Raw genomic sequence first — 13,760 nt, 5'->3', positions numbered from 1 at the left:
ATACTTCTGCGTATATATCTAAAGGAAATGAAATCACTATGTCAAAGAGATATCTGTACCCAATGTTCATTAAAGCATTATTCACAATAGCCAAGACATGGAAACAACATGTGTCCATCAACAAATGAATGGGCAGAGAAAATGTGGCATATATATATATGTATATACCCCACAGTGGAATATTATTTAGCCAGAAAAAGAAGGATATCCTGCCATTTGTGACCAAATGGACAAACCTGAGGGCATTATGCTAAGTGAGGTAAGTCAGACAAAGACAAATACTATAAGATCTCACTTGTATATGGACTCTAAAAGGAAAAAAAAACTCAAAGAAACAGAGTATTTGTGGTTGACAGGGGTAGAGGGAGTAGGGGAAATAGGTGAAGGTAGTCAAAGGATACTAAATTCCAGTTATAAAATGAATAAATTCTGGGGATCTAATGAACAGCATGGTGATTATATTTAATGATACTGTATTGTATACCTGAAAGTTGTTAAAAGAATAGATCTTAAAGTTCTCCCCCCACACACAGGATAATAATGTGAGGTGAAGTATGGGTTAACTAACATTATTATGGTAATCACTTTGCAATTATTATTGCAATCACTTTGCATATATCAAATTATTATATTGTATACCTTAAACCTACACAATGTTGTATGTCAATTATATCTCACTAAAGCTGGGAAAAATTAATTCTGAGAAATAATGATTTCCACACAGCATATACTCTGAATGAAATTTCCCTGCTGAGGTCAGGAACTGGCTTTGGTATGGTTATTAATACAGAAAAGGAAAATCTCATTTATACAGCATCTTTGATGTTTCCTAGCACTTTCTCTCTCAAGAAGATTATTAGAAAATGGTTATCTGATCATGTCACTCCCATGCTTTAAATCTTTCACTGTTCTCCAGAGTGTTGGGAGTCAAGTTTAAATGTGCTAGTTGAATACACAGGCCTTTCGTTACCTGAACTCAGCCCACCTCTTCAGCTTCACTTCTTGCCATTCCTGACCCAAGCTCTTGGGGGCAGCCATTGCCAACTACCTGTGTATTTCCCGAGCACTGTGCTCTGAACGCCTCTTTTGCTTACATGTGCATGCGTGATATCCCTGCTATTCAGAATCCCCTTCCTCTTCTTCTCCCTTCAAGATTCATCTCAAGCATCCCCTCTTTGGGGGAACTTTTTTTACTCTCCAGTGAATGAAGTAGTACTTCCTTTTGATATTTGTATAGCACCTCTCACATGAAATCATCATGCTTAATATTATAACAATCAGTTACTTGTTTGTCTTAATTATTAGCCTATAAATTTCTGGAGAAATTGTTCACTTTGATAGTCCCAGCATCTAAGACAGTTCCTGACATGTAGTAGCACTTAAATGTGTGCACATTTTGACTAAACAGATTAGAGGAATGAGGGAAAACTGTGGTGAGGGAAAACTGTGGTGAGGAGAAGGGGAAGCCACAAAGCTAGGAGAAAAGACATGGATTTGTGAAAACATGAATAATTGTGCTAAGAAAGACAGTATACAAGATAGCCTATTTCCACATATGTAACACATTATCACAATTATAAGTAGGCATATTTAAAGAAATGTGCTAGAATTGTGTCAAAAGAGTATATTTAAACAAGACGAAACACTTTTGCCATAACTGGGGCTATATAAATAGACTTCCTTTATGAACTTTTGAAAATGCTATCCCTAGATTGGGACTGACATGTACACACCACTATATTTAAAATAGATAACCAACAAGGACCTACTGTATAGCATAGTGAACTCTGCTCAATATTCTGTAATAACCTAAATGGGAAAAGAATTTGAAAAAGAATAGATACATGCATATGTATAACTGAATCACTTTGCTGTACACCTGAAACTAACAACATTGTTAACCAACTGTGCCCCAATATAAAATAATTTTTTTAAAAAGATGCTATCCCTAGAAATATTAAAAAATGAGATGAAAAACAATCTTGCTTAATGGTTTGGGTAGGCATTTGTCTGGAGGAAAAATGCAAATACGGTCATATATCATTTTGGAGCTGCAAATATCAGCTAGTCTACCTGACGCAGGATAGCACAGTGGTGGAATACAGACTTGCGATCTAACAGCTGTTCTCATCCTTGTTTCATGGCTTACTATTAACTTCTTACTTACAACCTTACTACTTGCTAGCTATGTCACTTTTGTTATCACCAACATTATTGTTTCACATGTAAGGAAGCTAAGGTCCAGGGGAGGTGCAGTGACATACCCAGGGTCCGATAACCAATCTAGGCCTGGAACCAGGTATTCAGATATGCCTCCCACTATGCTTTCCATGACAGGAGGGCTAGGAACTGAATGAACTGAATGTTGCTTGGCTCTTATACAGTACTGTAGACACAGTGAAAAACTGCATTAGGAATTCAAAACTGGAATCATGTAACCTATAACCTTTATTTAAAAAAAGGATTAAAGCTCCATTTTTATTAGGCTTAACTTTTTAATTACAAAAAGCAAAATACTTTTCTGTTGGTGGGTTATTTGAAGCCTTCCTTTCAAAGCCAAAAGCTGTAACATTATTTCCTTCCTTAAAGCTAGAATTGTTTTAAGGTAATTGAAAGTTAAATTGATATTATGACCTCCACAAGAGAACTAAAAAAATTTTGGCCTTCTAAAGTCTGTTACCTACAAGAAGCTTCATATCTATTATTTAGAAAAAGCTGAGTGGTGGAGTGTTTCAGCTTCCACCTGGATGTTTGAGGTCAAGTAGATCGTAGGAAAACCATGTGACTACAGTTCATACCCTCTGCTTAGATGTGTGTGCTTTGTTAGGCAGCTGGAGGCCCAGAGCTAGGAGGTTTAATGTTTAACATTTTTCTTTTGCTGAATACATTTGGAAATTGGTCCTTAGCCATCTTTTTAAATATCACTTTTACTTTTAAATTTTTTCTTCCAGGACAAAATGTAGCTAGAAGTTAGCTAGAAGATGAAAGCTTAAAAGATTATAAATAAAAATTATAAAGATTCATGAAATCATCAGTCCATTCATATTTATAGAGTTTGTTTGCCTCTCGTAGTTTTAAGATGATTTTTTCACAGTAAGGGTGCTAGTTTCCTCTTAGTAATCTCTGCCCTCTAAAATTCAATTCACAGTAATCTTTTTCTTCCTACATTGCATGAATTAAGTCTTCTCCTCCAGTGTGATAGATTTTTTTAAAAACCTAATGACTAGGTGATTGCAAATCTTTTTGCTGCTGTTATAAACAACAATGCCTCATTTCTGGCTGAATATTAAGAATTTGCACTGTGCCTGCTGTTTAAAATATCTTTTAAATGTCCACAATTGAATTAAAGCCTTATGTTCAATCATGAACCATGAAATTAGTTGGTAAAACCAATGTTCTGCAACTCAGCCCTTGAAAAAAAATAAAATAAAAAGACTGCAATTCAAAATTACTAAGAGTCTCAACTAAAACTGGGTCTTTGTACTTTCTAAATGTCTTGATTGCATCACTAACTATCAAAGGATAAGACAAAAAAACAAAAGAACCTCACCCGCATACATAATTCTTTATTAAAAAAAAAATTAAGCCAGGTAAAGTAGATTTTAGTGACAGAGAATATCACAAGCTTGTTTCTTTGTTTCAATTTTGTAATGAGAGTTAAGATTGTGTTTACACATACGTGTCTGTTTATATTTTGGGTGAATTTCTGGCCCATTCAATCAAGAACTCATCATTTCACCCAAACCACAGGATATTATATAGAGATCAATATAACAGTCAAATAGTCTAACAGAGTACTCTAAGATCTGATCTGACCTGAAAGCCAGCCCATTCCTGCAGCATCAAGTCCTTACCCAATGTTGACTTAAAACAATAAAACAGCCACTTATTTTACCAGCAAAATGGATTAGGGAACAGCAATGACTAGCAATTCAGGAAATGCAATCTATGGCAAATCACAGGCAAGTCTGGAGAAAGGAGGGGAGCCTTCTTTTATAGAGGATAAGTGGAGTTGGGAGGGGCTATTATAAATAAAAAGTCCATTGGAGGAAACTGGGAGTTCAAAGTGTAGTGGCTTTTCATTGGCTGAGTTGTGACAGTCTCTCATTGGCTAGGCTGTTGTTGGGCAAGGAGGAATTTTTCATTCCTCCTGCTGAGTAGTAAACTGCTGCTGAGTAAACCTCCTTCCTGTTGGAGATGCAAATGTACCTCTCTTCCTGTTGGGTCTTCTGTTGACCCCTAGTGGTAGTTCATGAGAGCTTCCCCTTCTGGCTTCCCGACTCTGACTCCATTTTAAATAGGGTTTCTGTTTATTAATTTTTACACCAAGGACACTATCACTGTGTCACAAAAGCAGTTACTATGATTTGGCTCTTTGCTACTCAACAGAGGTCTGCAGAATGCAGTGTTGATATTGCCTGGGATTGTGTTAGAAATGCAGTATCTCAGGCCCTTCCTCAGACCTCCTGAAGCACAATCTACATTTTAACAAGATCCCAGGTAAATCAAATGCATGCTAAGGTTTGAGAAACACTGGTTTAGTTGATTAGCCTAAAAGTGTAAATTTTCCCCCTAATTGCCTAAAATAATACCTAGGAAGAAAACTGATGAATAGTTTGGGGAGAGAAAATTTTATGGCACCTACCATCTGCAGCTTTAGACTTTACCTCATTTAATCTTCTTTAAAAACCTTGCAAGGTAGGTTTATTTCCATTTCTACAGTGAAGGATCTAAGTACCTTGTCAAAGATTACACAGCTAATAAATGTTGGAGGCAAGATCCAAAACAAGGTTAGTCTGGCTCCAACACACCCCATGTCTTTCCATTATAGAGCACACTTGCTCATTTTTTAATACTACTTAGAACCATTAAATATTTTCAATATAGGCCTCAGATTGAACTTTATCATCAAAATCCATTTATTCAACTTACTTGGTTTGTCACTTATGTTTTTGCATTCTGTGTCCAAGACAGCCCTGTATTGGTCACATCCTCAATATAGTAAGCTGAGCTGTTCATCATATTGCCTAAGGTCCATTAATGGCACATACTTTCCCCTTGACCTCAGAATTTATCTTTTTTGTAATTTACGGACGCAAATATTTTCCAGGTTTACTGCAGATAAAATGGTCTCCAAATCTTATTGTCAAACACAGTGGTTAAAAATTACATAGGAATCCTGCAAATGGTGTCTCACTAGCTACATCAGTAAGAATTACCATTTTCATTTCCTTTGGAAGGGAAGTGTATGCCATATAAAATTGTCCACGCTGGTCACCAGTCATGCCATTGCCCATCACCACCTACAGATAAATTGTAATTCTGTCACCCATTGAATTAGTCTCTGGATCTGGTTTTCAGAAATCTGTGACATATAAGATAAGGATTTCTTTTAGGGAAATCACAGAATATTTCTGGTGACTAGTCTTCATCTTCAATTTAAATCTCTGGGCTCATAATTTTCTTTCTGAAAAAGTGTCAGATTCACTTTCTGAAAAAGTGTCAGTGAACATAGAATCAACCAGTCAAACCTAGTAAACTCTTTATTCATAATAAAATACTCTACGACAACAAATACACGGTCACTCAAAATTTTACCTTCTTTCTGTAAGCATTTGCTTACAAGAGGGCGTAATTTAAGTAACTGTTTTGCCCTACATGCCATGGACTACCTGTGTCCCCTCCCTTTACCAATGGAAATAAGGTCATTATTGCTTTTAAATCTAATCAATTTCAGATAACCCAGAACCATTATAGAGACCTCCCCACCACACTTTCTAAGGTTCTGTTCCTCTAGAACCACTTCTAGTACTAATTTCTATATAATTTCAGCTTTAACTAGAGAAGGAGAATGGCTCTGAATGATATTAAACTAAAAGATTTATTGTAGGCGAGTTGATTTTCAACAAAGGTGCCAAGGGGGATGAATAATCTTTTCAATAAGTAATGGGATAACTAGATATTTACATTAAAAAAAGAACACCAATGCTTACTCACAACACAAAAATTATTTCCAAAAGGTTCTAAACTTAAACATAAATCCCCAAACTATAAATCTTCTACAAGAAAATACAGGAGAAAACTCATGCAACTTTTGCATCACAAAACTTCTTAGGACACAAAAATATAAAGCACAAAAAATTTTGGTAAATTGGATCTTATCAAAATTAAAAACTTCTGAGCTTCAAAAGACATTGTTAATAAAATGACAAGGAGGCCCAAGACCAGGAGAAGATATTCTCAATACATATTTCCAACAGAGGACTTACATCCAGACTATTTAACAAACTTCATGATACAAAGGCCAAAAATCCAGTAAGATAATAGGCAAAAGATCTGAACAATTACTTCACAGAAAAGATATATGAATGGCCGATAAGAACATGAAAAGATATTCAACATCATCGTCATCAGAGTCGCAAATTAAACCATGAAATATCACTAGAATGACTAATATTGAAAATGTCTGACAACTATAAGTGTTGATGAGGATATGGAGCAACTGTAACTCTCATGCATTGCTGATGAGAATACAAAATAGTTTAACAACTTTAGAAAAGATTTTATAGTTCCTTATAAGCCTAAAATTACACTTAACCATACAACTCAAAATTCCACACCAGAAAAATGAAAACATATTGTCAAAATGAAAAATTTTCCATGAATGATTACAGTAGTTTTACTCATAACAGCCAAATTGGAAGTAGTTCAAATGTCCATCAGAAGGTGACTGGATAAACAAACTGGAGTGTAGCTTTCAATGGGGGACTAGGGTGAGGCATAGATGAAACAGGAATAGTAGAAAGTTGATAGTTGTTGATGTTGAATGATAGATACATAGGGGCTCATTATCCAGTTCCATTTACTTTGCATATATTTTCCATAATAAGTATTTTTTAAAGTAACATGGCAACCATTTTCAAAAATTATAAAAATGATCTATTCATTGATCTAGTTACTCCCTTTCTGAAAAAGTTATTCTAGAAAACAACCGGAAGGAGGAAATAAGCTATATGCTTGAAAATAATCATCTAATCTGATTTACAATGTTGGAAAAATTGGGAAGACCCCAAATATACAAAAACAAAGAAATGTTCAAGAAATCATACTTTATAGAATATTGTGCAGAATTATAATTCATTATGATGAATAAATAACATTTATTATGTTCTAGGCCCTATTCTGAGCAATTTAATTGCCTTAACTCATTTATTATGAATAATATGTAGGAACACTAGTTCATTTAACAAATATTATCCACTATAAGAGCCAGGATTGTGCTAGGCCCTACGAATATAAATCAGCAAGAAAATGTTATTTTTAGTCTCATGGAGCTTTGAAAGTCTATTGGAGGAAATGGATATGTAAAGAAATAATTACAGTAGAATGCAATTAGTTTACTGATAAGGAAAATAAAATGCTTTTCTTTTGATTTAAGCAGCAAAGTGAACGCATAACTGTAGTTCCTATATGATATCTACATAAGGGCACCAGGAGTAAAGAAAAAGGCTTGACTTCTTCAGGTGATATAATTATAAAACGATTTAAATTTTTATGTTGAATTCCTTTAATTTTGCTACAATCTTTTAAGTATAATAAAATCAAATCACTTATATATCAGATAATCAATTTAGTAGCGAGAAGGGTTTATTACATAACAATTTTATTGGAATTTTAAAAATTCTAATTAGTTTAGCAAATGTTTCTCAGGCTTCTCCTACTAATCAGTGTAACAGAAAATGTATTTATTGGTCCTAATCCTCTGTATACTGAAAGTCTGATCTACTTACTCTGCTAAAGTAGCTCTCAACCTGGCGCTGCATCAGAATCCCCATGGGAGTTTTAAAAACCTAATGATGACTGACCCTCACCCCAAGCCAATTAAATTCAAATCTCTGAGGGAAGGATCCACTGACCTACTGGAAGAGCCGTGGATCATTTCAAAAAGTTTTCCTTAGGTCATTACTGAGCTATTTCCATTCAGGATGTTTGATATCCATAATTACTATATTTGGGGCTTGCAAGATAATTAAATTTACCGATGTAAACACTTCAGAAAGTGATTAAACAAAATATAGGCCTGCCATTCTTTTTCCGTATTCTAAACGTGTTTGCTCTGAGGAGTGTGAATTTCAGATGACTAACCACATACAAGGCAACAACAGGCACCATGCACAATGAAAAAAGCAAAGTTAGTTATTCCCTCCGACCAGTATTTTCATCATTCCTCAATACACAGAAAAGACACCACAAAGAAAGAGAAGAGAGGATGCATGCTACCTGAAATAAACATCAGAGCTCAGACAGGAGCCCAGAGATGACAGGCTGAAATGTGGATGATCTTGCTGCAGATGAAATGACAGCAGTGACAATTCTCTCGGTCCACCTCCTTCCAAACAGCTAGTGTACCAACCTATGCTTCCACACAGAGAATTGAGATGACTCAAAGGGGAGATGACTCAAAGAGATGAATAGTGTCAATATTTCCTCAATCTTGTGAGCTACGTTCTCTTCACACCTTGACTCTTCCTCCATAGGCTACATGGAAATGGGTTGTACGGCTACTTATACTCTCCTACACTTTGGCAGGTTGTCCTGGTAAATTTTCAGGAGGGGTTGGGTGGAAGGCAGGGATAATAGCTGTTTAACTTGCCTGATACAGTACTTAGCACAGTAACACATGCATGTGGATGACTAATAAGCCATGGAGTAAAATTAGCCTAATTCTGCTCAGATTTCTTGTTTCATCAGCCTTTGGGGAGACAATGATAATTAGCTGAAATAGCTGGAGAATCACACTTAATCATAGAAAACCAATGCAGAAAAATTACCAAAAACAAGTTGTCGTTGCCTAAGGTACATTTCTATCTGAGAAAAAGAGCAAAATTAAGCAACCTTGAAGTCCTCCAAGCCTTACATCTTAAAATGTTGGGAATTTTTTTTTTTTTCTTCTCTTTTTAGTATAATCACTCTGGGCAGACATTTGACTCAAATTCTCAGATGGGTCAAGCTTTCCTTGACCTTATCAAATAATTAATGTGAGATCTGTATAGAAACCTTCACAGTTTATTTTACTCATTAATGTAAAATATAATTAAATGCACAGCAATGACTCTCAATTAATTGCTCAATTCTTTCAAGTTTAGAGATAATCACTTTTTCTTATACATATACAGACCAATACTGTTTTAGATACACTAACTTACATAATGTTCAATGAGGTAATTAAAAACAAAACGAAAGAGAGCAAGCTGTGTCTAAAATAAACTGTTTCAGCTGCTTGAGTGCAAATTAAGCACCTTTCTGAAAATGAAAAGTATGATTAAATAAGGGTATGGTTATAAAGCGTGGGTGGTTAGATAATCCGAATTGCAGAATAGTTACAAGCTGTGCTTTCCCCATCCTGGACAGCCTTTTAAGGCTTGTTGAATACTATTAAGGTGTCAATTAAAAGATAATTAACTTCATAGCAAAACTGACACTCAAGATAGGGAAACTTTTCCATGCACTTCAACAGTATAACAATACTAAAACAGAAACCCAAAGAACATTAGCTGCAATACATTTTAAATGGTTTTTCTTTTTAATTTTCATGCTATCATTTTGTAACAATGATAACTTCCAAGGGCTGCAGCTCACAATCCCACACAGCGTAGGTGTGACACAGGTGTGAGACGTCAGGGCTGTTTCTGCCTGCAGGCTCCCTCCATCACCAGGCCTGCCGCTCCCCTCCTAAAGAGAATGAGGTCTGGTGGGCTTGAATTGTTCTCACATTTCCTTTTACTGTGGGAAAATATTTAACCAAGATTCATGACTGCTTTAATATAATGGCTATGCCAAATTATGACTTTGATTCTGCCTCCCTACTGACTTCTTATATGATATTTAATAAAGTCACATATTGCAAAGACTAAGCCAAGAAAGAAAAACAGTTTGGGAGCACCTGTTATTGCACACCTCTAGGGTGAGAAAAGCAGAAGTAGGAGGCACACCCACAGATTGCTAATGCTAGTGCGCAGAGATGTTGAAGGCGAAATATATTCCAGCGAGCCATCTGCCTTTGACGGAGAATCTGCAACAACGTCAGTAGTGAAAACCATCTCAGAGACACAGGCTGAAAACCAGCTGTGACCTCTTCAAGAGCAAAGATCAGGGCTTCCCTGGTGGCGCAGTGGTTGAGAATCTGCCTGCCAATGCAGGGGACACGGGTTCGAGCCCTGGTCTGGGAAGATCCCACATCCCGTGGAGCAACTGGGCCCGTGAGCCACAACTGCTGAGCCTGCACGTCCGGAGCCTGTGCTCCGCAACAAGAGAGGCCACGATAGTGAGAGGCCCGCCACCGCGATGAAGAGTGGCCCCCGCTTGCCACAACTAGAGAAAGCCCTTGCACAGAAACGAAGACCCAACACAGCAATAAATTAATTAATTAATTAAAAAAAAAGAAAAAAAAGAAAAGAGCCTCTTATTCTACCTTTTTAAAAAAAAAAAAAAAAAGAGCAAAGATCAGCACCGCTTCTTCTGCTACAGCTGGTTTAACATACCCCCCTCCTCCTGCCCAGGTAATGTTTTCAGAGCTCTATCCTCTTTTTATTTGGCTTCACACATCCTTTTGCCTTTGACATATGAAATAGGCTGGACTATCTGAAGCCTGACTTTTAAAGCAACGGATCTGAAGCTCTCTCTTGCTCTCTCTCTCTACTGTGACTTGAAATTCAAAAGCACACACACTAGGCTGTTGGGGGGTGGCTATGGGGTGTTATATTTGGTATATAAGGTATTGATTGTATGAATGAGCAATGCCTTGAACTAGGCTTGACAGATGTTAGTCAGTGTGGAGCTAAAACCTAAAACCTGAAATAGTGGGATTGGTTCTGCAGAGCTTGCACAGTATCTGACACACAGTAGCTGTGCAAAAAAAGTTTGGCAAGAACCAGTGAATGAGTGAGTCAATGGATGAATGAATGAATGAATGAACAAATGAATCTACAGGGGCCAACCAGCCAAATAAGGCAATCACCACCACTTACCATTCCTACCTGCCTTCGGATTCAGCTTTTATATACCTGTTTCTGCCCAGCTTTTCTTTTCCCTCTGTATCTTCATAATAGACCCCCAGACCCTCCTGTTTTTTAGGCTCATGGTTTCTCCCAGACTTTTCCTGAAAATCTCCTATTCACCCACTCCCCCTCTTACTTCTCCAAGGCCTTGTGCCCCAGTCCACCTCACATACTGCCTCCAAAGACACCGTATAAATTGTTGATAAACCCCTGGTTTATCTGACTCGAATCACCTAAAATTATGAGGCCAGATCATAAATCACAGTCCCTGTCAGTGTCAATTTTCATCCTAACAATTAATTTCCTCTCATATTACCCCATTTTAAACTATTCTAGGTTGCTTTATGAAATAATTTATTATTTTAGTATTTAAAATACGGTGGCATTTATCTTCATAATCTATTTCTATGTGGTCACTATTACTATTTTTAAAATGCTACTGTCCATCTGTTTCCTGTGGGATGATTCTAGTTCAGACGGTCCTATCGTGCCTACATGTGGGGCGCCACAAAGTGTTCAGAAAACAGAATCGCTGGAGTATTCAGTGGTGGGGACAGACACATGACAAGACAATTCCAAAAAGATGCACCTCAACTGTCTTGTAAGTAATGCATTGAGCAGCACCCTTTACCTTGATTGAACAACTACTTTGAGAAAGAGATTTTTTTTTAATGTCAAGCATCAAACTCGTCAAACAATTCCATACTTCCCCGGTTCTCATTCTAATTTTCATCAGAAATCAAACAGAAGAGTCTACTTCAAGGCAATACCTTTTGCCTCAAACAAATGTGATCAAAAAATGATATCCAACAATGGTATTATTTATGTTTTGGGGTTAGTTATGATTACTCAGAAGTGAGCTAAAGATGAGAAAAAAAGGAACCAGCCTCCTAGCTTGAGAACGTACATTGCTTGTTCAGTCAACTAAGAATGTTCTATCCTAAGCTTAGCTTTTTACCTTGACCTCTGGTTTTCTAGTTGCTTCTGGTGTTGATAGCAGGAAATGTCCCAGCCCAAGCACAAATGTGATTCAGGCATGTACCAGCAAGCCTGGAGTTAGAGGGAAGCCTCCAGGAGACTCGGGCTGGAAATGAGAGTTAACAACAATTAATTTTTAGGGGAAATGGAGAGGAAGTGGGAGGAGCCAAAATTTGACTCAAAGATAAGAGGCCAGTCATTGGACTGAAGGGAAGTACAGTGTCCATCATTCTTATAGTCCACAGGCCCCACTCCCCAAGGACTCAGTCAAAGGACTATGACGGGGTAAAGTAGAAGCAAAGGTTCTGTTTTTTTGTTTTTTGATTTTTGGGTTTTGGATTTTTTTAACTACAATATTAATGGGCATGGAGAGGGCAAGATTGTCCTCCATATTTGTACCAGAAGCTACTATTTGCATTTCTGGGCCAGAAATTGATCCAGAATCTTCTATAAAATAGGAATGACAAGAAAAATATTATTTCTGTTGTGCTTATTTGGCTCTAGGCAATGTGCTGAGTGCTTTATGTACATGGTGTTGTCTAAGAGGTATCAGCAATCTCAACTTCAGGAATTCTCAGCTTTAGCCCAGGTACCAAGAGCAGCACCTACGTACAGTTCTGATCAAAACAGGAAGTCTCAGTGGCAAGACATCTTCAGGGAACATCTGTGGCATAGGTGCTGAATTTGGTATCTGTGATAGTCATCCTCCAAGATACCTCCCCCCAAGCTCTCTGCCTCCTGGTATCCGTGCCCATGTACAATCCCCTCCCATGTTGACTGAATACAATTGATCTGTGAAACCAGTAAAATATTGTGGAAATGTCAGTGTTTGACTTCTCAGGATAGGTCATAAAAGACATTGCAGCTCTAATTTTTTTTCTTCTCTCTTGGATCATTTGCTCTGTAAGAACAAATGAACACTCAAACCACGAACACTCAAACAGCCCTGTGGATAGGATACGTGATGAGGAACTAAGAACTCCTGACAAAAAGCCAGTGACAGATTGAGGCTTCCTGCCAACAATCTTGTAAGTCAGCCATCTTGGAAGCAGATCTTCCAGCCCCAGTCAAGCCCTCAGTTGACTTCATCCCAAGCCAAAACTTTAACTTCAGCCTCATTAGTGATCTCAAGCCAGAATTACCCAGCCTAGCTGCTCTGAATTCCTGACCCACAAAAATGGTGAAATGATAAATGTTTATTAATTTAAGTTACTAAGTTTTGGAGTAATTTATTACATAGCAATAGACAGTATTATTGATTTTGTTACTCTGGTACTTGGAAGTGGAGCATCAGAGTAACAAATAACTAAAAGTATGGAAATGGCTTTGGAAAAGGCAGTGGGCAGAAGCGGCAAAGACTTTGGGGAGAGTATTGGAGGGAGCCTCATGTGCAGTGAACAGACTATTAGTAGAAGCCAGAATGCCTTTGAGGAAGGTATGAGTCGGGGCTGAAAGGAGATGTGCGAAAAAGTCACTGGAAATTGGAGGAAAAGGGATGCTGCTATACAGCATCAGAAAATTTAGTGACACTACTTCCTGCAGTTATGTGGAAAGCAGAAAAATGTACCACGTAAAATGGGATGACCTAGTTAAGAAGATTTCAATGCAGGTGTTTAAGGTGCTGCTTAGATGCTCCTTGCTGCTTATAGTAAAATGCAAGCAGAGAGAGATAAGCTAAAGGAAAGACTTAAAAAGGAACAAGGACCTTCTGGTTTTAAAAATCCC

The sequence above is a fragment of the Eubalaena glacialis genome, chromosome 16 (assembly GCF_028564815.1).
Source record: "Eubalaena glacialis isolate mEubGla1 chromosome 16, mEubGla1.1.hap2.+ XY, whole genome shotgun sequence".
NCBI lineage: Eukaryota > Metazoa > Chordata > Mammalia > Artiodactyla > Balaenidae > Eubalaena > Eubalaena glacialis.
This window is presented reverse-complemented; position numbering follows the sequence as displayed.